Source organism: Sceloporus undulatus, chromosome 4 (assembly GCF_019175285.1).
Source record: "Sceloporus undulatus isolate JIND9_A2432 ecotype Alabama chromosome 4, SceUnd_v1.1, whole genome shotgun sequence".
Classification (NCBI taxonomy): domain Eukaryota; kingdom Metazoa; phylum Chordata; class Lepidosauria; order Squamata; family Phrynosomatidae; genus Sceloporus; species Sceloporus undulatus.
Genome location: NC_056525.1, coordinates 30,744,478 through 30,771,667, shown reverse-complemented (window position 1 = coordinate 30,771,667; position 27,190 = coordinate 30,744,478). Strand labels below are relative to the sequence as shown.

At 40.6% G+C, this 27,190-nt stretch overlaps 2 protein-coding genes across 5 annotated transcripts in view; one reads left to right on the top strand and one right to left on the bottom strand.

Moving 5' to 3' along the window:
* Window positions 1-27,190, bottom strand: part of GDAP1L1 (ganglioside induced differentiation associated protein 1 like 1) — a 434,104-nt gene that overhangs the window by 181,990 nt on the left and 224,924 nt on the right. The window lies entirely within an intron of this gene.
* JPH2 (junctophilin 2) overlaps window positions 1-27,190 on the top strand; it is a 107,037-nt gene that overhangs the window by 60,953 nt on the left and 18,894 nt on the right. The window lies entirely within an intron of this gene.

Sequence of the window (27,190 nt, the reverse complement as noted above, 5' to 3'; positions counted from 1 at the left end):
ACTCAGAAGGCAGTGAGGGGGACTCCTGTTCAACCCTCTGGCTGTCTCATTTGGACTACTGTAATGTACTCTATATGGAAATGCCTTTGGAAACTGTTCAGAAACTTCAATGGGTCCAGGATGCTGTGACCTCAGGTTTCTGTCTTGTCCCTCATGTTATTTTACATCTACAGTATATGAAACCACTGGGAGAGGTCATCCAGAGTTTTGGGGTGCTGTGTCACCAGTAGGCTGATAATACCCAGTTCTATCTCTCCTTCCCATCTGATTCCAAGGAAGCTGTCTCTGTACTGTCTGCAGTCAGTAATGGACTGGATGAGGGCAAACAAACTGAAACTTAATCCAGACAAGACAGAGGTACTTCTGGTCAGTAGGAGGGCAGATCAGGGAACAGGGACTCTGTTTGTGCTGGATGGGGTTACACCCCCCACCCCTCAAAAAATATCAGGCTTGCACTTTGGGTGTCCTCCTGGATTCAACTCTGAGTCTAGATGGCCAGGTCTCAGCAGTGGCCAGGAGTCCATGTGCACAGCTAAAACATGTGTACCAGATGCACCCATTTTTTGAGATGCTAGATCTGGCTACAGTGACACATGCCTTGATTACATTCCATTTGGACTATTGTAATGCACGTGGGGCTGCCTTTGGAAACTGTTCAGAAACTTCAGCAGGTCCAGAATGCTGTGGCCAGAATGCTGACCAGAGCCAGTTATAGGGAACAAATAACTCCCTTACTGGAACAGCTTCACTGGCTACCGGTTCATTTCCGGGCACAATTCAGACTGCTGGTCATGACCTATAAAGCCCTGTATGGCTTAGGGCCAGATTAGTTGGAGAATTGTATCTCCCCATATGAACCTGCCAAAATACTAAGATCATTGGGGGAAGGCTTTCTCTCGGTCCCACCACCATCCCAGGCTCACTTGGGCGCGTTACAGACGGGCCTAAGAGGCGCGTCCTCGCGCCGCGATTACACGCGAGGGGCGGTGCTTCCGGACGCGCCTTGCCCCTCGCACGTAACCGATACGTCAAGATAGCGGTGCCCTATACAGATGGACACCGCCATCTTGACGTAGCGGACGCTCTGCGTCTGCACGTCCAAATCCGGAAGAGACGTCGTGAGTGTGCGCTTTGGCACTCGCGGCGTCTCATCCAGGTTCCTGGAAGGAGCGCGATTTGCGCTCTCCTTTTTTGCTCCGTGAGGGAGTCGCGCGGTTTGGCTGCTGCGGCTCCCTCACAGAGCAAACAGCAGCGGCCCAAGACCGCCCCTTTTGGGCGGTCTGTAACGGGCCTTAGTAAGGACACAAGAGAGCCTTCTCGGTGGCTGCTCCCACTCTCTGGAACTCCCTTCCACAGGAGTCTAGACTGGCCCCCTCCCTGCTTGGCTTGCGATGGCAGGCCAAGATGTTTTTATTTAAGCAAGCCTTTAAAATATAAGCATGCCACAGGGGTTTTTATATTGAGAATATATATTGCTTTTTGACTTGTTAAATTTTTGATGTAATTTTATACTGTTTAGATGATTGTAACTGTTTTAGATTGTTATTGTAATGTTTTTAAATCTGTGAGCCACCTTGGGTCCCTTCAGGGAGAAATGTGGCATAAATAAATAAATAAATAAATGTATAACAATTACACTTTCGTGCTGTTTATAGACAGAGGCATGAACAGTGGCAGAAGAAGACTCCCAACTCTGTCTTTCTTGCTTGCCAAATGCCTCACTTTATAATGATGGTTGGGGCCAAGATTCTGTGGGAAGAATGGCTAAGGCTGCATCTGCACTACAGAATATATGAGCTGCCATGGCTCCTGTGGTATGGAATTCTGGGATTTTAAATGTTTTGTTTATTTGTTTTTTAGATCTTTAGCTTTCTCTGTTAGACACCTCTGGTACCACAACAAATTGAAAATTCCAGGGTTTTCAGCAAGAGGAAAGGGCTGGATGCAAATCTCCAGTTCACATAGTAGAGTACCAGCTTGCTACAACATGCAAGGATTCATTGATTTCTTGATATTCAAACTACTACACCAAGAACAAGAAAGATGTTCTTCTAGCAACTAAATGAATACCCAAATGAACTTAGATATAGACTCAGGCCCTGACTGCATGGGCAAATAAACCAGCTTCCCCACATTGTCTCGATGGGGAGACTAGACAACACACAACCCTAACCCTGAATCTGGCCCATTCAATGTCAAACTCAGGGTATATTCCCTGTTTGCTCTGGATCTTCCTGTAAGATCTGGAGCTATCTGTCATGCCCCAGGCTGCTGTTTGAAACATGTCCTGCTGTGCTGCCTAGCATGGCCACTGCTGTGGCAAGTTGTTCACTCTAAGGTTAGAATGAGGTGCCCAGCCATGTGATGGATGCTGGGTGCTTCATTCTGACCTCAGGAGCAAGCGGCTTCTACTGTACCAGGCTGTACAGTGGGTCGAGCATGCAAACACCTGTCCGGCATGAGATAACAGGGGAGATCGCAGCAGCCTTTGGCCTGTATACTCCAGGCTGTCCCCAGAGTATCCTGGCCAGTGCAGACAGGAACTCAAACATAAATCATGGCTGCGAGCCTTTCAGGACCTGGTTCCACATGTGTGGAACAGTCTTTTGTATCTTCGGCTGTAGGAGGATCTTACCTGTTTTTGTAGAGAGCTGAAGATTTTGCTCTTTAATTCACCCCATTAAGCTTCTGAATGTGCCTAAGGCTGCCAAGCTGAGTAGCAACTGATGGGGTGGTGGGTATTTTATCTTTAGTACAGTATATAATTTGTTTTATTTTTATTTATTTATATGATTGTGTTTGTTTTATTGTTTTGTCCTTGATTATATGGTGTTCTACCCTTGGGCAAAAATGGCATTGTAAATAAATGTTATTGTTGTTAATTGCTCTTAGGACCTTACCGCTCACACTTTTGCCCCTGATCTGGGCATGGGCAGGGAACACGCGTGGCTGAGTGAAAACACATTTTATTGCATGCCGCACTGTCCTCAAGGTGGCCCCATGCCATTGCCCGGCACTAAGCCATCCCTGATCAGGGCTCAGGTGTGTGAATTTTGAAAGGCAAAAGCTTTCTGGCAGAGCAAAATCACATGGCTGACCCCTGACTGGGTATGGCTTAGCACCGGGCAATGGCATGGGGCCACCTTGAGGACAGTTTGGCATGTGATAAAATGTGTTTTCACTCAGCTATGCGTGTTCCCTGCCCGTGCCCAGATCGGGAGCAAAAGTGTGTGTGATAACGTCCTCTGACACAAACTAAGCACTCACCAATACCTGATGTACTCTTGAGAAGACAGGATTATATGATTATATTGGAAGTCCATGAGGGCCTTCTGCATCCTGACACTTTCCTTGGACTGATGTAAGAGGACAAACATCATCCTAGGTACTTTCTAATAAGCCAGCACAATCATATCTGCACCCTATCTTCTAAAACAGTTTTACAGAGCAATCCTGTGTACTGAAACAAAGTGTCTTATATTATGTCTTCTGTAGACAGAGAGTTTGATATGGAAGAATTTTTCTGAGGTATGTTTGAAAAAATACGACAGAAGAAACTCCCATTCTTTTCTGTCAAGTCAGACCATTGGTCTCTTAAACTCAGTACTGTACAGTACTATACACTAGTTACAAGCAACACTGCAGGGTTTCAAATAGGAATAAGTGTTGCCTCAATCTGAAGATGTCAGAGATTGAACATGGGAGCATTTGCATGTAAGGCATGTATTCTATTACTGACCTAAAGAATACAAGCCCTGTTATATTAATTGGGACATTATAGGTGTGTTTTGAATAGGAGCCCTAAAGTTTCTCTGGTTAGCATTGTGCCCTGTCAGAATAAGCTTTGTGGGTAGAGGAAGATACCTTTTTTTTTTTTAAACTTTATTAATAAACATCAAACAAACAAACAAATACATAACATACTCACATGTACAATCGTACGAGCAAACATACAATTTGTAAACTTACAGTATATCAAATATCTAAAACAATATGCATATACCTATACATTCCACTACTCCTTAACATAATTATACCATAATTTCTACGTCCAAGATTGTAGTACAATACTCACTTTCATCGACCTCTTCACTCTCAACATCTTATCTCTTCAATACCTTTCTATTTATCTCCCTCTCCTCTGCCTTCTAATATCTCTCCTCCACTTCTTCTAATCCTACCTTACCCTACATACACTAACCCTCTTCACTTACTAACTTCCTTCTTCCTTCCCTATCCTACCTTACCTATACTTCCTCTAGCTCTCTTCATCCCATCTAGTCCCGACACCTGCATCTATACTCTTCTAAAACATCTTCAATCTCAGACATATACCCTACATTCTTCACTTCACTTCTTCAAACACACCTTCATACATTCTGACTTCCTACTTGCCAGTCTTGTATAATCTTGGTTGAATATGGCTTTCTTACTTAGTATCCTTGTTCGTGGATCCTAACCCTATATCGCCTGCTACAAACCCATTACCGCTTCTCTTCCCCAGTTTTTTTCTAAGTAGTTTTTAATCTTATACCAATCTTCACTGAACTGGTGCTTGGGCTTATTTCTCAGTGCCTGTGTCAGTTTATCCATCTCCATCCCATCATATAGCTTTGTCAGCCATTCCTCCAGAGTTGGGTTCTCCTCACATTTCCACTGTTGGGCATAACAGATACGAGCCAAAGTTACCATGTAATAGACAATCTTTTCCTCTTCCTTATCTAGCTCGTTACCAAAAATTCCTAATAAATAGAATTCTGGTTTAAGTTTTATTTTTTTCTTGAGGATTAATCCTATCTCAACATTTATCATGTTCCAATAGCTCTTTGCTTTCTTACAGGTCCACCAACAGTGGTAAAACGTTCCCACTTCTTTTTTACATTTCCAGCATGTGTTTGATCTTGATTTATATATTTTGGCAAGTTTGCTAGGTGTTAAATACCATTGAAAAAACATTTTATAAAAGTTTTCCCGAATACTCTGAGAAGCTGTGAACTTATAGTTGTCCTTCCAGATTTTTTCCCATTGTGATAGTTGGATTTCATGACCAATAGTTCTTGCCCATTTGATCATTTGTTCTTTTACTACTTCATCCTCCATCTCGTACTTCAGCAGAATTTTATATAATTTCCCGACTGTTTTCTTGTTTGTATCTAACAAATTTTTTCCTACCTCAGATGTCCCTTCTTCAATGTCTAATCCTGGTTCCTTATTGTCTATTGTAAATCTTTCCACCATCTGTCTATATGCGAACCAGTTTAAGTTCCAACCTTCTGCCTCTAGATCCTCTTTTGTCCTTAACACTACTTTGCCATGCATTCTTCCCAGAATATCCGAATATTTATACCATTTTGTTTCCCCAATCATTTCTGTTCTATAGAAGGCCTCTTGAGGGGATATCCAGCCTGGTATTTTGGGTATTATTCTCCTTCTATATTTGTTCCATACTCTTAACAAGGCTTTCCTGACACAATGATTGTTAAAGGCTTTGTTTGTCTTCTCTTTTCCATACGCTAAGTACGCGTGCCAGCCAAATCCTAAACCATCTCCTTCTAATTCTAATAGATTTCGGTTCTCTAGTAATACCCACTCTTTTATCCACATCAGGCAACACGCCTCGTAATATAGTTTTAGGCTGGGCAAGCTGATCCCTCCTCTCTCCCGTGCATCCTGGAGAATTTTAAATTTTATTCTCGGCCTTCTGCCTCTCCAAATAAATGAAGAAAGATCTTTATCCCACTCTTTAAAGATCTTATCCGATGTTATGATTGGGATCATTTGAAATAAAAAAAGAATGCGTGGTAGAACAGCCATTTTAATTACTGCAATTCTTCCTGTTAGGGATAAGTTTAATCTATTCCATTTTATTAGATCCTTTTTTATTTTACTCCATAGGTTCTTATAATTATTTTCAAACAAATCTTTCGGGTTTTTAGTAAATTGTACTCCCAAATATTTAATCTTTTTTCCGATTTTCATGCCTGAAATCTTTTCTAATTCTTTCTCCTCTTTTCCCTTGATATTTTTTGTCAATATCATTGATTTACTTTTGTTGATTTTGCAGCCTGTTACGAGGCCAAATGTTTGCAGTTTTTTTAGAACCTCCTCTAGAGAATCTAATGGGTCATCCAAAATAATTGTTGTGTCGTCTGCAAAGGCTCTTATTTTGTATGTCTGTTTCTTTATTAACGTACCTTTTATTTTTGGATCTAATTTGATATCGTTAATAAATAATTCCATAACCAATAGAAATAATAAGGGGGAGAGGGGGCAACCTTGCCTTGTTCCTCTTTGAATTTTAATAAATTTGGATTTCACTCTATTAATCCTTATTTGTGCTTTTTGGTTACTATAGATCTTTTTCATCCAACTCAAAAAATTCTCTCCTACTTTGATTCTTTCTAATATTTCTATTAGTGTTGACCAGTTAACAGAATCAAATGCCTTTTCTAGATCGAGAAAGCATAAACCCAACTTTTTATCACAATGTTGCTCGTAGTATTCCAAAATATCCAGAACAACTCTTGTGTTCTCTCTCAAATAGCGATTCGGTAAAAACCCTCTTTGTTCTTCGCTGATTATATTTACCAAACATTTTTTCAGCCTGCCCGCTAGAATTGTCGTGAAAATTTTGTAATCGATATTGAGTAGGGAAATTGGGCGATAATTTGAGGGATCCAACATGTCTTTCCCTTCTTTGGGAATTAGGGTAATCTCTGCCTCTCTCCACGATTCTGGTAAGTCTCCCGTCAGGGCCTCATTCATGACTACCTGTAACGGGTGTCCTAGTTCCTCTTTGAATGTTTTATAGAATGAGGCCGTTAGGCCATCGTTTCCCGGCGCCTTCCCTACTTTACATTTATCAATTGCCTCCCAAATTTCCAATATGGAGATTGGTTGGTTTAACTGGTCTCGTTGGTCTTCTGGTATCCTGATAGTACAGTGGTTGTCTAGATATTCGTTAATCTCCTCCATGTTAACTGCCTGTTCCTTATATAGATTTGAGTAGAAGGTCTCGAATATATTTAAAATGTCATCTTGTTGCGTATATACCTTATCCCCTTCCTTAATTTTGTTAATGATTTTTTTCTCCTTTTCCTTCCTTAACCTATGTGCCAACCATTTGCCTGTCTTATTTGCATATTCAAATGATTTCTGTTTTGCCATCTTTAATTTTTTGTCTAGTGTCGTTGTACATTCCAATTCTAATTGTTTTTGGAGAACTTTAATGTCTCTTAAAGTTTTTTTACGGGCCGGGAATCTTTTAAGTTCTTCTTCTTTCTCTTTCAATTGTTTGTTTAATGTATTTAATTTCTGGTTTTTCTGTCTTTGAAGGATATTGTTTTGTTGTGTGAAGAAGCCTCTAAATGTAGCTTTCCCTGCATCCCAAACAGTTGGTGTTTTCACTTCATTATTCAAATTTTCTTTGAAGTACAGTTGAATCATTTGTTTCCCTCTCTCCACTATTTTTTTATCGTGTAACAGCTCTTCGTTCAAATACCAATGATTTCCCTTCTGTCCCTTTTTAAGCGTTAGTGTTATCGGATTATGGTCCGAAATTTCTCTGTTTAAGACTGCCATCTCCTCTACCTCATTGCTCAAAGATTTTGATAATAAAAAAAGATCTAATCTCGACAACGATTTGTGTCGTTCGGAAAAGAAGGTATAGGATTCTTTTTCATTGTATAAGTAACGCCAGACTTCTATTAAGGCCAAATCATCCATTAAACCAAAAAAGGAGTTAGGTAATTTACCTTGTTTTTCTTTAATCTTTTTAGTGGATTTCCTGTCTAGCTTTGGGTCCATTACCCCGTTGAAATCTCCTGTTAGGATTACATTCTCGTAATCACAATTTGTTAAAATTTCCTTTATATTTTGGAAATAATCACTTTTGTTGTTTTGGGGCCCATATATACCAATTATTAAGTAGATTTTCCCATTCCATTGGATTTCAACTCCTAAATATTGTCCCTTTTTATCACAAAAAATTTGTTTGGATTGAATATGTTTCTTTACATAGATAATTACCCCCCTTTTACTTTTGTCAATAGAGGAAAAATATTCCTGTCCCAATTTATCCCTTCTGATCAACCTTACATCCTTATTCTTTATGTGTGACTCTTGCAAGCAGATAATGTCTGCATCGTTCTTCTCCAAATACCAGAATACTCTTTTTCTTTTCTGGGGTGAGTTCAGCCCTTTTACGTTCCACGACAAGATTTTCATTTTATATGTCTTTAGGGATTTAGGATAGAGGAAGGAACACTAGTGGCTATGGTCAGGTTAAAAAAAAAATCAAATTTTATTAATTTTCTCAACTTAACCTAGTCAAAGGATATACGCAAACAGGAAGAGAGGAGAAAAAACCACATATAACACTTTAGTGGCTTGTTGAAATACTCCAAATATTTCTTTTTATCTCAAACATATCATGGGGAAAGGTAGCTTTAATGGTAAATTGTTGCTTTAAACTAGTTTGGCATTCCGCAGCTTTCCTTAAATTTCGCTATTTTCAACTCCTTCACCTCCTCCCTTGTCCTTCTCTTTGTTCTCTCTTTCAATTTCTCCCTTCAGATCTTCCAGAAAGGTGTTTGCTTTTTCAACTGAACTCAATTTCACTTTCCGTTGTTTCCAGGTCACCTGAACCCCCTCTACCTCTTCCCACCTAAAGGGAATGTCGTGCTTTTTCAGAAATTCAGTTAGAAAAAAGTATTCACGTCGCTTTTTCAATATTCTACCGGGTATGTCTCTTAATATTGAAATTTCTTTACCGTCAATCACCAATCTCGTCTTATAACTTTGTTGGAGTACCAAATCCCTCGTTTGTTTCCTCACAAAATAAACCACTACGTCCCGTGGCAGCTTTTTAATCTTGGCAATCTTTGAATTAATTCTATACACCCTGTCCAGCTCCCATGGGAACTGCAACTCTGATTCGTCAATAAATCTTGCCAAGATCGGGGATAGGTAAGTATACAGATTTTCGTTAATATTTTCAGGTAGGCCTCTCAACTTTAAACAGTTTTCCCTTTGCTTGACCTGGAGCCTCAAGATGAGTTCTTGATCCTCTTTATGTTCTTTAGACAATGTGTCTACTTTTGTTTCCACCTTTCTCACCTCTACTTCCAATTTCTTTACTTTCCCCGATATTGCCGCAAATTCACCATCTATCTTGTCCAATCTCGTTTTTATCTCCCCTAGTTCCAATTGGAATTCTTTTTTCATCTCATCTCTAGATTTAAGAATTTCTTGATTAGTCTCTTGCTGCAACTTTTTCATTATTTCTATAAGGGATTCATTGTGATCTGAAGTCTTTACGAGCCCCTCTAAAGAGGGTCTTCTTTGTACCGCAGATGCCGCTTGTGTCTGCGATGCGTGTTTCCTTGTCACCATTGACATCCTTTTTTTCCTTTTCCCCACTAGTCTTAAACAAACAAATTAGGGAGTTTAGATAGTTCTTGAAAGTTAGGTAATTTAATTTACTTTAGTTTGGCGGAGGGATGTTACCTTCCAGGGTCCTTTAATCAGCTACTCATAAATAGAGTTTCACAAGTCACAGTCTCTCAGAGCTTCGCAATGCTGCATAAAGATATAAATAAGAGCACAAATTGAATGTAGGAGAAACCAACCTGAGGAAATGACCCAGCTAATGCAAACAAACCAGCAGTTTGAGATCCCTACACCTAGAATTAACCTAAACTCACATCTACCATATGTCTTAACAGATCTTCCTCACTTTGATCTTTTGGTTCTATCTCAATCTCCACTTACTATAACCTCTAGGATATTTAAGTATATGACCAACTTAGGTTCAAGTAGACAAAAAAAAAAAAAAAAAAAAAAAAAAAAAAAAAGGAAATTAATTAAAGAGAGGGTGGTTAGGGTGCACCAGCAATCACAATATTAATAGTAGTTTGAAAGATTCAACTCCTTATTATGAATTGTTACACTTTTACCATCTAAACTTACATTCCTTCTCTTATTTTAGGTTGAAACTATAATCTACATACCAGTAGACCTTCTTTGTAACAAGTTATCCAAATGTAAATGAATTGTAATTCTCTTACCCTCGAATGAGTATAGTAGATACAATATTACTTTAAAACAAAACAGTACTTTCTATTTCAAATATTACAGTTGTTTAATTCACAAATCTGACTCTAATTTGACTCCCTTCTTAGATAATTAGTAAAGATTTATTCAATACAATGAGATTGAACATGGGAGCATTTGCATGTAAGGCATGTATTCTATTACTGACCTAAAGAATACAAGCCCTGTTATATTAATTGGGACATTATAGGTGTGTTTTGAATAGGAGCCCTAAAGTTTCTCTGGTTAGCATTGTGCCCTGTCAGAATAAGCTTTGTGGGTAGAGGAAGATACCTTGATGAAGACAGCTGCAGACCATCTCTGCCCTATGACTGTTGCACAGAGAAGTATCCTTCAGGAGAGGATGCAAGTGGCCTTGAGCTATTTAGGGCTCAGGATAATGTTTCAGTATTTCAAAAATTCACCAAGTAATCATGAAGGCTAAGGCAATGCTGACTTCATTAGAGCTCAACAAACCTTGACCATTCTTAACTGACAGAGAGATATTCCCTTGCCAGAAATGAGAGACACTTTCTCCTAGCATTATGTATTTTCAGACTTCCTCACCTCCAAGTTACATGTATTCCTCAGTTGAAGTAGATATGTTCTTGGCATTATTTCTTCAACAGAACATTTGGTACCACAGGCAGAAATAATATGGAAAGAATAGGGTTCCGGCTGCACCACAAAAAAGAAGTGCAATCCACAGGTTTTAGCAAACTTTTTATCCAGTACAATCAATATGTGCATGTGAAATATAACAGCCAGGTCAGTAAATCTTGCAGAAGTAAACAAAAATATTTTGAATCTTGTAGAGACTGGAAGGCTTCTTCTAGAATGCATCCAGGGATTTTATTTTTTTCACCAGCCTCCACTTTTCTTATGATTTCTGTTTTGGTAGTCAAACTTATAAATCTATGCTTTTAAAATATTCTCTCTCTTTCTCTCTCTCTCTCTCTCTCTCTGTGTGTGTGTGTGTGTGTGTGTGAGAGAGAGAGATGGTTGAAGTGGGCTTATTTGCTTTCCCCCTTTCTCTCTCTTTTATTGCTTATGCATGCTCAGTAAGAGATGCTGGCAGCAGCTGCTGTTTACCTTGTCTGTTCTAGGCAGGCAAATACAGCTGCAATAGGTTTAGTTACAGTAGAATCCATCCCCCCTTCCCCAGCTCAAGCTTTGTTGCATTGTCTACTGCAGACATATTACAGCCTGGAACCCAAAATCTGTGTTTCTCTAATCCTCTTTCGTCATCCTCTCAAAACCAATTCTGCCGACAAAGGACAAGAAAGAAAATGTTGGAATGGATCATAAAAATACTTAGAAAAAAGAAGCTTGTTTTTCAGAGGCTTTAATAACAAAGTTAAGCTGTGTGTTTTTGATACCAACCTCTATTTACCGAGGAAGCCTTCTTCATTCTGCAAAACATTTTAGGGTGCTTTTTCATTTCATACCTAGTGCTAACTAGTTCTGTTTGGCTCAACTGCTACCTGACCCATAGAGATCAGGAGCATGCCCTAAAATACACCAGTGTCCTCTCACAACCCTTGCAATGTTCTGGAGAAGATAAGGGAGTGGGACAAAATAGCTTGTCTGCCATTTCTAATCTCCTTATTGAGGGATCTCTGATAAGCCTTCAAAGAACTCCTGCGTTCCTTGCAACACAGTTTGAAAATAATTATTTTACAGCAAGGTGTATATACAATATATGATACCATGGGTGTTTTCAAGACTTCTCCCTGTCTTCATAAAACATTTTATTTATTTATTTATTTATTCATTTATTTATTTATTAAATTTGCCAAACCCCACACTTGAAATGGCCCCACAGTGGAAATATGCAGCTTTCGTCCCTCCATGAGCCATTTTAGGATGCCATTCAGGAATTCAAGTGTGTGTAGAAATGTCCTTGGACTTGAGCTATGATGATGTTAGCACCAGATCAAAAGAATGTCCAAGCAAGTGCCAGGAAAAAGTAGATGACATCACAAGGACACTATAGACTATTTCTCTGTCAATTTGCTGTGGGCTAGGAGTGTGAACTAAAATTGTTTTAAGTCATTGGTTAGGTGTCTCTGGTTCCAAAGATTAATAAACAATGACCATGATGTGTGAGGAATTTACAATCTAAATTGGATAAAGCCCAAACTATGCGGAGTAAACAGAGTCATGCATAGCTAGTGCTGATGCGCTCCAAGCACTGAAGAAATGAATTTAATATTCAAAACCTTCCCAGAGGCAACAAAGCAGAAACTAATGTTGTCTTAATAAAAGCTACTTATGCAAGGTCAAATTTCTCTGCAGAAATTTGAATGCAAATTGTAGTGGAGAGAAATTACACCAGCAAAGTGAGTGTTTGACTTGATATCATTCAGTTTTTAAATTGTTAGAGATGGTTGGCTGAAAGAAAATGTTATGATTTTGGTTAAGTAGTTTGTTACCAGCTATATGCTTGCTGTATTTCCTGTAAAGGCATGTTACATGTAAACCTGATAGAAAAATTGCTATATTCATTATGGGAATTCCTAGGGCTGCAACAATTGTAGGAACAGAGAAATCTGTGGAGTCGAAGGTTTTTATGGCTGGCATCCATAGGTTTTTTTTTTTTGTGGGGTTTTTGGGCCATGTTCTAGAACATGGCCACATAGCCCGAAAACCCCACAAAAACAATAGAGAAAACTGTTTTGTTATTTTCCTCTCTAGCCCATATTTTTTCTTCCTTGACAGTTCCATTTCCTCTATGGAACTCTGTTGTGCCTACACTGGGTGTAGCAGGAGCCAAATGTGAGTGTAGAAGGAACCATCCAATTCTCAGTCTTTTTATACATATACTCACATTCACCCTCCCACCGGTGGCATCACTAGTGTCACCTCAGTGTGGTAATTCATGTCACCCACAGATTGCCTGGTCTCATGGGAGTAGATCAGACCACTGTGGAAGTGGAAGGTTCTGGTCTACTTGTGGCCCACGGCTAGTGACCCAGGGCACCCAAAGGGATCATTCATGCCCCAGGCCACTCGTTTACCCACCTTTTTCACAACTGTTGAAGGGGTCCAGGCGCTATTCAGTGAAGGCAGTAGCCTCCAGGTTTTCACTGTGGCATGCTGACAGTGTCCCAGACATCTTTCTTGCTGCCTGCAGGCATGTGGACTCGGTCCTTCCCAGGACCTTCAGTCTCTGGGTGTTCCAGTCAACCCATGGAGAGGCACAGCAGCACACATCTGAAGGCAGTCCTTTTCCAGAAGCACACCAGGAGACCTCCAACCTTGAGATGTCACTTGGTGTGGTCTGCACTCCTCCCCACCCCCAAGAAATGCTCCTGCTTCCAGGAACGTAGCCAGGATTTTAGGAAGGGGGGGGGGGTCCAGACTAAGTGCCATCATTATATTGGGGTTTGGGTGCGGCGGCGCAGCAGCACACACCATTCATTTTTCTAATGGAAGGGGGGGTCCGGACCCCAAGAAACCCCCCCTTGGCTACGTCCCTGCTGCTTCCCACAATCAATTCTTCTCTTTTTGCTCCTTTTGCTTTTCTGTCTTGCACCATCACCACCACCTCCTCCTGCTGCTCTTGACTCTCCTTTCTCCCCTCAGTTGCCTCTACTGCTTGTTTCTACCTTTTCACACCAATGGGAAGTTTTTTTTTTAAACTGTTCAATCAGGTTGGAGGGACAGCTACACCTGTCCATTGCTTTGCAATGAGGCTTCCAAAATTTTTTGAAAGCTTTTTTTTAAAGCTCAGTTGCTGCATGGGGAGGTGGGGGAGACATTGCAGTCTGGATGGGTATATTTGTAGAGGAACCAAGGCCATAGATCAGATTCCCTATACTTGAGACAGGGGTCTTTCTCATTACCCTGTATATGATTCTTTACTTGGAAATGCTAGGAATTAAAACTAGGCCTTTATGTACACAATGTTTGGAGTTTGAAACTACTATATAGTTAAGATAAACCATGGTTTGACATAATGTCTGCACTGCACCTACATTGTGCTCAATGGCAGTAAATAATGGCAGGATATAGACCGCCATATAGTACGTATTCTATACGTACTAGGGTTAGGAAGGGGCGGTGCTTCCGCACCCCCCTAACCCTAGTACGTATAGAATACGTACAACATGGCGGCGCCCCTTCCACATGGGGGCCACCATGTTTACGTACTGGATGCATAGCGTCCAGACGTGTCGCGACGCCTATGACGTCGCGAATGCGCCAGCGGCGCCTCGCGACATCATAAAGGCGCCGCAAAAAGAAGCTCCAAAATGGAGCTTCTTTTTTGCTCCGCGTGGGAGCCGCGCGGTTTGGCTGCTGCGGCTCCCGCGCGGAGCAAATGGCGCCGGCGGGAGACTGCCACAAAGCGGCGGTCTATATCCCGCCAATGCCTCTTTCAGTGGGGCAGTGAATCTGTACCAGGTTTTAATCTTCAGTTCAAGTAAGCTATTCAAGGTGCTGAAACTGTTTTGTAAATAGATTTTCAGCACCTTGGAGAGAGGTTGTAACATTAAAACTGAAACTTCAGTCCATAGCTCTACTAACATGGGACTGATCAAGCCACCCCGAGCCCCTGGCTATGCTTCAGCCAAAGACACAACAGACAAGAGTGTTCTCCGGTGGCAGCTGATGGCTTCTATGCCCTTGGAGCACTGGATTTCCACTGGGTTTTAATCTGAACTTCAAAGGATCTATCCTAGGTACCCAACCCTTTTTGCAAATACAGTCATCCCTCCTTATCCACTGATTCTTTTTCTATGGATTCAGCCATCCATGATTATTTTTAATTATAAATTACTTATTAAAATTACTTTAAACTTTCCAAGCTCAGAATAAGTATGTGAAAGTGAAGTGGTAAAGACATAATTTGACCTAAATCTGAGGCAAAAAGACATTGCCTACTTTTTATGTATGCTTGTGTTCTGACTTTAAGCAAAGGAAGATAGCACTGGAGATATGGAATCCCAGAATACACATCTGCATTGGACCTTCCTATTCATTGTACCAAGGCTCTTCAGTTGCACTCACTAGCCTGCCAATAGCAAACATCTGTTGGCTCCTTGGCAACTCCATGTGTGACACAGTCACAGTCACAGAAACTGAGAACTAGGTATTGGCTCATTCCTAACTTTATATTGAATTTAATGGACATTCAAAAGCAGCCTTTCTGCTTCCAGGTACATTTGAAACCCAGCTCAGTCCCAGGGTCAAGCTATTGCCTTCTCCCCAAAAGAGTAGTGGGGGAAGAGAGCAAGGAAAAAGCCAATGTTATGGGCTCCAGTTTTAATCCTGCATAGGTACAAACTATATTCTGTGGTCAGATGGGCATTTGTTCACTGTGTGTAATAATAATAATAATAATAATAATAATAATAATAATAATAATAATAATAATAGGATTTGTTTATATACCGTCCAATCACTGGGAATCTGAGCGGTTTACAACAGAGGGGATAACAGACGGTTGCCTGCCCTCAGGCTTACAATCTAAAAGACACGACACAAAAGGAGAAGGGAATGGTGAGGGGGGGGGAGGGGATAGTTCTTAAAAGTTGTCCAAGTAATATTTGTGGAACTCCCTGCTAATCCAAATCTCATTTACAGCCTAATAAAACATGATTCTGAAGAGCCCATAAACAGTCCAAGGGGGACAGGTGTTGGCTTGTGTTTACAGGAGGGAGGTAAACCTTCTATAGACAAGAATGAAAAAATCAAACGTTTTCTTCCTGGTGTGTGAGACTACAAGGGTTTTGCTTGTTTTGCCATGAGTTTTCACACTTTGGGATAATTTTGCAAAGAAATTGTTAAAAATACAATTCTTTGCACAACTACAAAATACTCCAGTGTGAAACAAAATCTTTGTGGGAAAAAACTTGCAAAATATGAAACATGAACTCTCACAATACATCAAGACAAGAGATATGTCAAGATACTCTTTTCTTAAAGAGAATCAGAAAAATGTTTATCATTCTTTATATAAATAGCCGTACTAGACTTCACTACAACTAGGGGACAGAAAATAGGAAGGAGCCATTTTACTATACAAACCTTGTAAGATGTGCTCACTCATGTCTTTTTCTAAAATGCTGATGTTTTACATCTTCCCTTGCACCAACAGACCTATTCTACAACCACACTAGAGATGAGTTAAATATGGAGTAAAATCCAGTAGTTCCCAAATGGTGGTGCAGGATCCCCAGGGAAGTGTGAGAGTTGCTCAAAGAGCATGCAAGACTTGGAGGCCCAGATTGCTGTTAAACCCAATTTTATCTCTCACACTGTTAAAATATATGTTGAGTATGTATATTATGTATTAAAATTTATAAAAAAATTAAAAAATATATGAATATACATTGGGTTAATCCCTGTCCTTCAACTGTCCTAATTTGGCAGTGATACTCCTGATTAATCCTCTGTCATTCCGCGTTTTCAGTTCCTTTTCAAATGTCTCTCTCTCCTCCTCCTCCAACTTTACCCCTTTGTTCTCAGTTTACTTCAGTTGCTGCAAACAAAATTCAAAGTGCAAAAACAATTTGCTCACAATAAAATCAGAAAAGAGGAGATTCCCAGTGGGCGCAGGCAAAAGCAAACAGCTGCAGCCTCCCCTAGTTTGTGTGCTCTTTGTTAAAAACTTCTGCCATCTTGACCACATTGTCATTTTGTTTGGTCACAGGTGTCCTACTTTTCAACTGTAAAATATTGGCAGGCATGTTAAACACTTTCTGTGCAGTAGATATAATAGGATGCAAGGACAGGTTCCCCCCCCCCCATTAATATTAAAAACAGTTCCTATCAGTTGCTTCTTCAAGGATGGGCAAAATGAAATCTACAGGCCACTTGTGGCCCTTAAGATCCTCAAAAGACCTCTCCAGCCCCAAGCCCCACCAAAAAAAATTTTTAAAAAGGAAATTGGGGCTTCACTCTAAATTTCTATTCCTCTATTAAAAAGATTACCCACTTTAGTTAGTGAGAAGTGTGTAATCTTTTTATTAGACAAAAGGATGGGAAGTGAGGAGGGACAACATTATGAACTAAAATTGTGCATATATGGTATATACAGTGGGCCCTCCACATTTGCTGGGGTTGGGGCACAGGACCCCCATGAAAGTTGGAAAAGTGCAATAAAATATCATTGTTTTTTAAACCTGAGAAAACACCTCTCTGGGAATTTCTAGATCCTCCAGTGCAACTCCATGGTCAACATCTGCCAGAAGATGACCATAGAATCATGCTGGCGGACCTAAAATTATAAGAAAAAAATCTATTTAATAATCTCTGGGTCCTTCAGTGCAAATCTATGGCCAGTATCTGACAGAGTTAAACAGGAGGACCTAGAGCAGTTATGGCAAACCTTTTAGGGACCGAGTGCCCAAACTAAAAGGTGCTCTGGCACAGGGTATTCCTTGGTGCTGTGGGCTGGACCTCTGGGGTGGGACTTCTTCCTACTACCCCCCAGGCAATCAGCTGCCTCTCTGGAGACAGCTGAAGGCTCAGGAAGAAGAACAGGCGTGTACCGGTTCCTCCTCCTCCCCCCCTCTGCATGCCCTGAAAAATGGCTGTGTGTGCCACCTCTGGCACACATGCCATAGGTTTTCTACCTCAGACATAGAGATTCCTAGAGAGAACATATTATTCAAACCTGCAAATAATCAAATCCGCAAAAGTCAAAGCTGCAAATGTGGAGAGACAATTGTATTCTGGTGTGTGTGTGTGTGTGTGTGTGTGTGATTTTCTTCTTCTTTTCCCTCCTCCTCCTCCACCTACTCCTCATCCTGTATTTCCTTGAAATACCAAATAAATATTACTGAATTATAAAAAAGAAATTGAGGGCTGAGTTTTGGGCAATCACAGATTAAAGTGCAGTGTTTCTCTTTTCCTAATCCTAAAAAGCCCTCTGCAAAACTCTTTAAAACACACACATACAAAGAGGGGGAAATTGCTTGAAAATTTGCCAAAATGGCATCAGGAAGTAACATCACATCATTTCAGGTGCTCTGAAACTCATTCATACAGCTCATGAGACTGGCTCTGGGAGGTAAAATGCTCCCTTCATACAGTTGCCCACCCCTATCTTAATGGTAGTGCACAAGAGGGCATTTCAGCAGGTACTGCTTGTTACCTATAGTTGCATGACCAGCAACATCTGCTGAAATGTCTTCTTCCACACAACCATCAAAGGTACAGGAGCCCTCTCCAGTTTTCACTTTGGGAACCCCTCTGTCTGTCTGTTTCATTTATGTGTATGTTGCTTGTGTTTTACCTCTTTTTGTTGTGGGAAGTAATCTATATGGTATGGGTGTATATCTTGCTTCTGTGTATGTGTTTGTGTTTCTTTGGGGATCATCAGTTTGCCTTCTGTGGAATGGGCATTGTGTTCTTTGTGACAGCAAAGTAAAATTTGGCATTTAGGACTCAAATCCTACTTCTTGGACAAATTTCCTGTCTCAGCAGTTTGGCTTCAGCAAATTGGATACTGGTGCAGATGACCGTGGGTTCAAAAGTTCCTTTTTAACTGGCTTCTATATTTACATTTTGGAATTCACATTCCAATACTGCCTTGTACTTAGGTTCTTGGGAATATTACCTTTTCTTTCAGCTTCACCAGTTTGTCTGAGGAATGGTGAATGTTTTGTGTCTGGCTGGACCCATCATGGCAGCCCATGTTAGGAATGATCAAACAGCAAGCCCCCTTCAGCAGGCATTTGGCAGAATACTCACCAGTCCAAAAATGTTGGAAAGTCCTTCAGGTAGCAGTCTTGTTAATTTTCCCCCCTATTTACTTGTGCCATAAGTGAAGTGCCCATCATCCCACCACCCAGGTTGACATTTGTCTTCAAAACTAATTTCAAATCCCTTCTTAGAGAGGCTGAAGTCTAACTAAATCTGCAAGGGTTTTAATCTTCCCTGTCAACTTCAGAATGCCCACTCATACAATGTTGCATACAAGCAGGCTACTCTGAAGAGGCATTAATCATTCCAGTTTGCCTGCAGTTAATGATCAAAGTAGCTATGGGTTTCCATGCCAAGAAGATATTGATGTCCTTGTAGGGTTTAATTCATGTTTAGTCTAATTATGTTAAGAAGCATGCTTCAGCTAAATTGGGGCATTTGATCTAGTGTTAATTATCTAAGAACTACTAGGTGTTAAGTCCTTGATCCTTAGGCAATACTCATTTAAGATGCTCATACTTCAGATCCTAGTGGCTGACTGTTTAATAAATGATAGGGAGGCTCAAAATGTAATCTGGTAAAGACTGCCAGGGTCTGTAGGGGAAAAGTAGAAAATGAATCAATCAGCAGGCAAATAGATGCTTATGTTAAATATTTGTCAAGAGATTAGATCTCAGAACATTGGGCTTCGCTTTCTCTAGCTGGGTGCCAATTTCACCTGCTGCTCAGATCCTTCAACATGTATACAAACCATCACTTGACCTGCTGTGAAGTGTTCCATCTATCCTTAATCAGGGGTGAGATCTAGGACTCTGAAATCTGACCTAGTCATTGGAGAAAGGCAGGATTCCAGGGTGACTGAAAGCTGCCGTTCTCTACCTACACCCGTGCACCTATCTTTTACCTCTTTTACCTCTCCCCCCATACCTTTCACTGCCCATGCCTCCTGTCTAGTGCCAGGTGCGGTGCCTCTGGCACATGGTGGTAGACACTTGTTGCTGCCACACACGCCCCTGAATATCTTAGCAATGCTTCTTTCACTGTTTCTCCCTTCCTGTGTTTCTGGTCATTATAATCTCAGTGTTGGGGCAACATAGGCCATCAATAGCTAGCAAATACTATTTTGAAAGATCAGCAGAAGAAAAGGGCAATTGGGGGAATTAAAAACATCTTGACTTGTGCAGCTGCCTGTGGGCTGAGATATGGCCATTTTTCTTTATGCCCCTCTCAAATTCATCAGTTGGATTACTAGGAGATGGGAAGTTACAAAGAAGGTTCAAGTTTTATGTGCAATCTGTCTTATCAGTATTAACAAGTCTATAGGAGTGGCAGAGCCTCTAATGACTTAGGATGAAAAATGAAATGTGTTGAGAGAGTGGCATCTTTCTCTGGGCCACTCCGCATGATGTCATAACACTTGTGTTATCCTCCCAAGGAGAGATGGTTGTCAATGCATGCCTATTGTGAAATGTTTTTTTATTTCATCACAAAATAAGTCCCTAAGTACAGCATTTTCTGCACTGGAAACAGTTTTTTTCTTTGCAGAAAAAATATTTCTTCATAAGAAAATATTTTCTGTGTAGAAAATGGTGTTTTCTGCATAAGAAATAGCATTTTCTGCACAAAACAAATATGTGAATTTTTTGCAGAAAAAGTCCTGAAGTGTGAAGAATCTTGTCAGTCCAGGATTCTTTTCATCATGGTCCTTGACAGTTAGTGAACCTGTTGTTTTTTGGACATTTAAATATATATATATATTTCTTTAATATTCTTCCCACCCTTAGTCCTAAAACACCTGATGGCAGGTCTTCCCGGAATAGCCCCCAGCTACATATAGATTCCCCATACTTGGTGTATTCTGTATTTGTACAATCCCGGCCAGGGTGAGTTTGCCCACTGCTTTTGCATTATGATATTGTGTGATTATAATATAAATGTGTTGATTTTAATGTTTAAATTTTAATCTTAGAATGGTTTAATTCCTTTTTAAGGAGGGGTTGTATATATTTGTATTATTGTTATGTCTGTACATCTGTATTATTTTAATTGTTGGAAGCCGCTTTGATTGTTTCTTACAAATAAGTGGGATATAAATAATTTTTTTATTATTGATTATTTATAGTGATGGTGAACCTCTTAGAGATTGATTGCCCAAACTCAAAGGTGTTCCCGCCTGGATGTTACCTGGTGCCGGTAGGCAGGATTTCTGGGGGGACTTACACTTTCTGAGGATGGGACTTCTGGGGCCAGGACTTCCCTGGGGACAGCTGAAGGCCTGGGAGGGCAGGGGGAAGATGAGGATCAGGCGTGCACCTGTTTCTACTCTTCCCCAGCCCCACATCTCTCTGCGTGCCCTCAGAAATGGCTTCACGTGCCAGAGAGGGCACGCCTGCCATAGGTTCACCACCACAGTCTTAGACTTTTGATTATGTAAGGCTTAATGGTAGATAATACCAGGTCTTGTCTACTTTATTCATCCCAATTGATACTGAAGCGTACTTACATAGAACCTTCTCACTTAACATACTCTGATACTTAACTAATTCATGGTCCAAGCAGTGGGAAATAGGTGAAGGGAGGTAAGGTAGTGCACCTGCTCAGACTGTGAACCTCCAATGTTAACTGGCATACTTTAAAGATTCTCTTTTTCCATGCAAGTGAGCCAGTGTCTCACACCTCTGCCCAATACAAATACATATTGAAATAAATATGTAATAAATTGAAATGTGTTCTTGAATAGATAAATGGAAATGTGTTATTATTATTATTATTTAATTTACTACATCTATTTGGGGGGGGAGGGTAAAATTGTTTGATTTGCCCACTCTCTCTCTCTAAATTCCGTCTACAGAAACAAATGTTTCAGCTTAATCTTATTTATAGTAGGAAGACTAAGTGTGTTTGATTTCCACATATGGTTTTCTCAGGTTTATGTTCAGAGTGATTTATAAAGCAGTGTTCTGTTTGAAGAGCAGCCAGAAGACAGTCCTCCATATGAAGGTGCCTTCTTGAAAGAAAGGCCATTCCAAGTAATGTTTTAAAAAACGAAGGCAGGGGGAATCTTTCAGAGAGAGAAAGGGCCTTGAAGCTGTTCAGTAACAGTCCATGAGCAGCAACCAAAGGAGGCATGCCAGCAACCTGGTCACATTCTTTGTATACACCAGGAGCCCTGGTGGCACAGTGGCTAAATGCCAGTACTGCAGCCACTCATAAACCACAAGGTTGCACGTTCAGTGTTAGCCAGGGCTCAAGCTTGACTCAGGCTTGCATCCTTCTGAGGTTACTAAAGTGAGTACCCAGCTTGATGGGGGCAATTAACATACACATTGTAAACTGCTTAGAGACTGCTTAGAGTAGTATGAAGCATTATATAAATGAAGCTGCTATGGCTATGGCTAATTATTTCCAAATTTCCATAAATAAATAAATATTAGCACATGCAAAATTTATACAATTCCCTTTTCTTTTCTCCTTTGCAGGGGGTGGTGATGCTTTCTCTTTCTTTCTTTCTTTCTTTCTTTCTTTCTTTCTTTCTTTCTGGCACTGTCTACACCCTTGTGTATGTGTATACATGTACATGTGTGTATATGAGTGCTTAAAAGGAAGACAGAGCATGTGAGGGACTGATGTTAGAACTTTATACAACAAATGACTAACATTAAATACAGAAGTCAATAAGCATTAAATGTTGAATCCATCAGCCTTTGGGAAAAGATCCTTATGGCACGAAGACATGTACAGATTAGCATAATGAGGGATTGTTTAATGTTATTTCTTTCCTGTCATTCTGTGGAGGTACTAATGGCTTAGAAAGACTGAGCTTACATTTGCCAGTTGGGGGAAGGTGTTGGCTGGGCTTTTGAACATCCAGAGGGGTAGCTGTATATCATATAGTTGTTGCCTGGTGTTAGCAGCCCCTGCATAAACTGCACTGTATTTGGGAAATCCATATTTTCATATTTCAGGTCTGGAACAAGCATGTTCTTAAGAGGTCACGATGACCTTTTGGAACATTAGGGGAAGCTCCCATGAGAAAAGAAGCAAAGACCCAAGGGTTTGTGGATGATCCTGGTAATGATACCATCAAGGCTAAGTGGGTGTACTCATTGCTTCTTCTTTCCTCCACATCGTCTGCATTTCCTCTTGCACCAAGAGACAAAGGATGTGTCATTGCACCAAAGTAATAAGCAAGCTCTTTCTGCCTATCCCCTGCCATGTGTCCAGCCAACCTGCCTGTCCACTCACCCTGGGGTTGTCCTAATCCAGTCACTGTTTTTGTTTCCCTAAAGTTAAAGCCATCAACCAGTCCAGAATCCCATTGTTGATTCCTAAGAAAGAACATCAACCCTTTGTTACCTCACAAGATAACACACCCCCAAAGGCTAGTTTTCAGGTATAAATATTGGTCACAAAACCTAGCCTCTGCACTCACAGTACGCAAGTGGTTAGATCCACTTTTGCCAGGTAATAGTTGGTATCATTTTGGTGTCTCACACAGGTGTAGGTTTCCTTATGCAATTGGCCAGACATTTTTGGGCAATGCAGAACGTCCGTATTCAGATGAAGTAAAAGAACAACAACACACACAATCACAATTTTTTAAAAAACCTTGAGTATCTCAATGTATAAATATGCCCTTTTTCATTGAGGGTGAGGAAATTTGTGAAAATTCTTTGCATTCTTGTTTTAACTCTACTTATTAAACCGCATCTTTGCTTATGAAATATGCCAGAGTATGTGACATTGATTGTTCCTAAAATAAGGAACATGAAAGATCTACAATTATATTCTAAAGTTAACAGGATCAGTGAAATCAACACCTGAATCCGATTTGTTAATTCAAGTGGACCCATTGAATCAATGGTTAAATAGTGAGTCAGTACTTAGGTAAATTTCATTGATTAATGGATCTATTCCAATTGGGACTAACAGTAAAATTCAGGCTAATATTTTCACTAGGACCAAGCAGCTTCATGCAATACATGAGAGTGTTGCAGAAGAATTCCTCTCTTTTCTTCTACATTTCACAGGCTGGATACTACAAACATGTCATTCTTCCCTCTTATGGACTACATAATATTTTGATTCAGTCAATATATAGTAACGTTTTCTGCACTTGAAAATGTAAGGCTGCTTAAAACTATCCATCAATTGGTCTTAGTTCAGCAAAAGCGCTAGCTGAATTCATCATGCTATGCTGCTTTTGGTTGGAATGTAGGACAGTCTAATCTTTGGAGGGTTAAAGCTTTCACCCACTTCAAGGTAAATATTTTTTCTACCTTATACTCCACATCCTGGGCACTGTGAAACCAACTCCAATTCTTCAGGCAATAGAAGACATAAATATGTCACTGGATCTCCCACAGATTACAGTGAAATTAATCACACCGATTATACACTACCAAAAAAGGAGATGCTCAGTCTGTTTACAGTTTCTTGGGGGCCTTCTGTGATCTGTCAGGGCTTAAAATTGCAGATATCTACCTCCTCAGCCAAGTGCCTCCCAATCTTTGAGGAGCTGGAGTGCTTTTTAACAGAACACAGGATGCTGGGGGGGAAATGCCTCACAGAACTCCTCTCAAAGGGACAGAGATATCCCACAATACGTTCATAGAAATAATCATGCTTTCAATCCAAAGCAAGGTGTAGTGGGATCCATGCGTCAAATAACAGAGTGTTCTCCCAGTTATCTAAAGAGCATTGCTGGGTCCTAAGAGTGCTGTGTACTCACAAAATGACTAGTGTGAGATTCTTGAACTATTTCATTCAAATTTTGGTATTTAAGCACCTTCAGAGATTTTGCTTCTTCATATGAAGCAAATAGTTAATTTATGGAATCTGTTGCTGTGAGATGTGAAGAAGAATCTTGGCTTGGATGGCTTTAAAGGAGAATTAAACCAATTAATGGAAGATAAGGCTACCAGTGCTAATAGTCATGGTTGCTGTAAGCTGTCTCAGGGTTCAGAAGTAGCGTGTCTCTGAATATCATCTGCCAGAGAAAGGGAAGAGAAGAGGACAATTGCCAGCATGCCCTGTTTTGGACTTCCGAAAGCGACACTTTGGCCACTGTGAGATGCTGGATTAAACTGACCTCTGATCTGATCCAAGACACCATTTCTTAAATTTACATATTCAGCTGAAAACTGTATCATTAATTTGCCCACACGTTCTTTGATATGGGGAGAAATAATTCTTGGAAGATTTTTTGCATACTGGCCAAAGGCCTTTATGGCACAACTGCATAGTTGTCTTTCTCGTGCATCACCCACGAGGCTCCACCTCAATGTCCTTGGTTCATTATGGGGGAGACTATGGCGCGTTACAGACGGGCCCATGAGGTGCTGTCATCACGCCGTCATTACGTGCGAGGGGCGGTGCTTCCTGACACGCCTTGCCCCTCACGCGTAATGACTACGTCAAAATGGTGGTGGCCGTTCCACATGGCCGCTGCCATTTTGACGTAGCGGACGCTCTGCATCCGCACGTTGCACAGTAGAAGTGACGCCGCGAGTGCAGACTAGCGCCAATTTTCGCGCTCCTTCTTTGCTGCGTCCGGGAACTGCGGTTCCTGGACACAGCAACCAGCGGCGCGAGACTGCCCCTTCTGGGCCGTCTGTAACACGCCTTAATTTTCTAACAAACCTGTCTGTAATACACAACCACTAGGAATACAGGCCCGGTATAGACCGCTGCTTTCCAGCTGCTGGGGGCAATTTTAGGGCTCGGAAATGTGGAGCATCCGCATCCTCCCGAGCCCTACCGTGCACTCCTGGTGCCATCATGGCTTGCCCCCGTCCACACATGGGCCACCATGATGACATATGCTCAGCGCAGCCTCCAGATGCCGCCGCGCCATGTGTGTATCATCAGTGCATGTGAAAGAACTGCTGGAAGCGAGTTCTTTTTGTGCCTCCTGGAGACCTCAGCATTTAGTTGGTGCAGCCTCCGTTTGGGGCAAAAACGGGCAGGTTCAGACTTTCAGGGCTGTCTGTACAGCCCCACAGTTATCACAGTGTGTGTTGAGAGCAGAGGAAATGTGCCATTCCTGCAAAACCATCAACTTAGGGGGGAAATGTGTAACAGGAGACAATTGCATTTTTTTTGCACGGATGGAGAGGACCTATTCAGTAGGTGCTTATGATCTATCAGTCATAATAGTAGGACTTTATTTAATGCCAGGCAGCACAAGGAAGAATTTGATTGCCTGTCTCAGTGTGAATAAAACTGGTTACTTCTGTGGTGAGTGTTCAATATAAATGGAAAATATTAGTAATCTTTAGAGGCAAAATGCTAGGGAGGTGTGCTAATTTTTCAGACTGCTGCTCATAAATACCTTTTACATTGAGATAGACAAGTCTATTTCTTTCTCTTTGTGTAACATTCACTTTTTTTTCAAGCATACATTTGTTTTTATTTTCCCATCCATTTGCAAACCTTTTCTAAAAGTCTCCATGAAAATATGTAGCTATTTTCTTCTAGGTTAAAATTCATAGTCATTTCTGTATGAGATTTTCCTGAGTACAGAATTATTTGCAAGCACATTTCTCTAATATGTGCCTTTTTGTGTGCTATTTTCATTAATGTATGCTTTTTTCTGTGAAATGATTTGTAATATATGCATTTCAGTTAATGTTTTGATGGAAGAATTGCATTGTAAAAAAAACCTGGAGAAAATAAAAGATAATCATGTTATGGTTTGAGTATTTTTCCTCCCCTAGAGGTGCAAATTTGGTTAGTTTTTACTAGTGTGAACCAAAAGAAGTTTGTTACCATCTTTATATTTAGGTGTTATTCTGGCATAAACCTTTTAGGGATTAAATTGCCAACTGCTCTTGAAACATGACAGATTAGCATTTTAGGTATTAGAAGCAAATGTTTCACCTTTAGGGACTGATGAACACTAATTGACCTTTAAAGCAGTTATCATGAAACCATGGGATATTCTTATGGAGGTTAGGAGGGCCATTTTGGAACAGATTGCTTAGGAATTCATTTTAGGAAGCTCAGGAACCTAGTTCAGCCTAGGAGTCAAATCTGGTTACAAATTAAGTTCTCAAGGGTTGCATTCCTGTGGTGGATATGGCCAAATGCAAAAGGACAGAACCAAAAATACCTGCATAATTTAGCTTAAACATTTTAGTGACAGTAGCTAAGCTTTGAGAGCATGCAGCTACAGTGTAGAAATAATGCAGTTTGACACCACATTAAGTGTTATAACTCTATCCTATGGATCCATTAGATTTGTAGTTTTTACAAGGTTTTTAGCCTTCTCTGCCAAAGAGTGCTGGTGCCTCACAAAACTACCTGGGATATTGTAGGATGGAGCCATGACACTAAAGTGGTGTCAGACTAGATTATTTCTACAGTGTAGATGCACTCAAAGGGTTTTTTTTACTCTTAGGATGGAACAAATACCTCATACAAAAGTTGGGAAACCACCAAA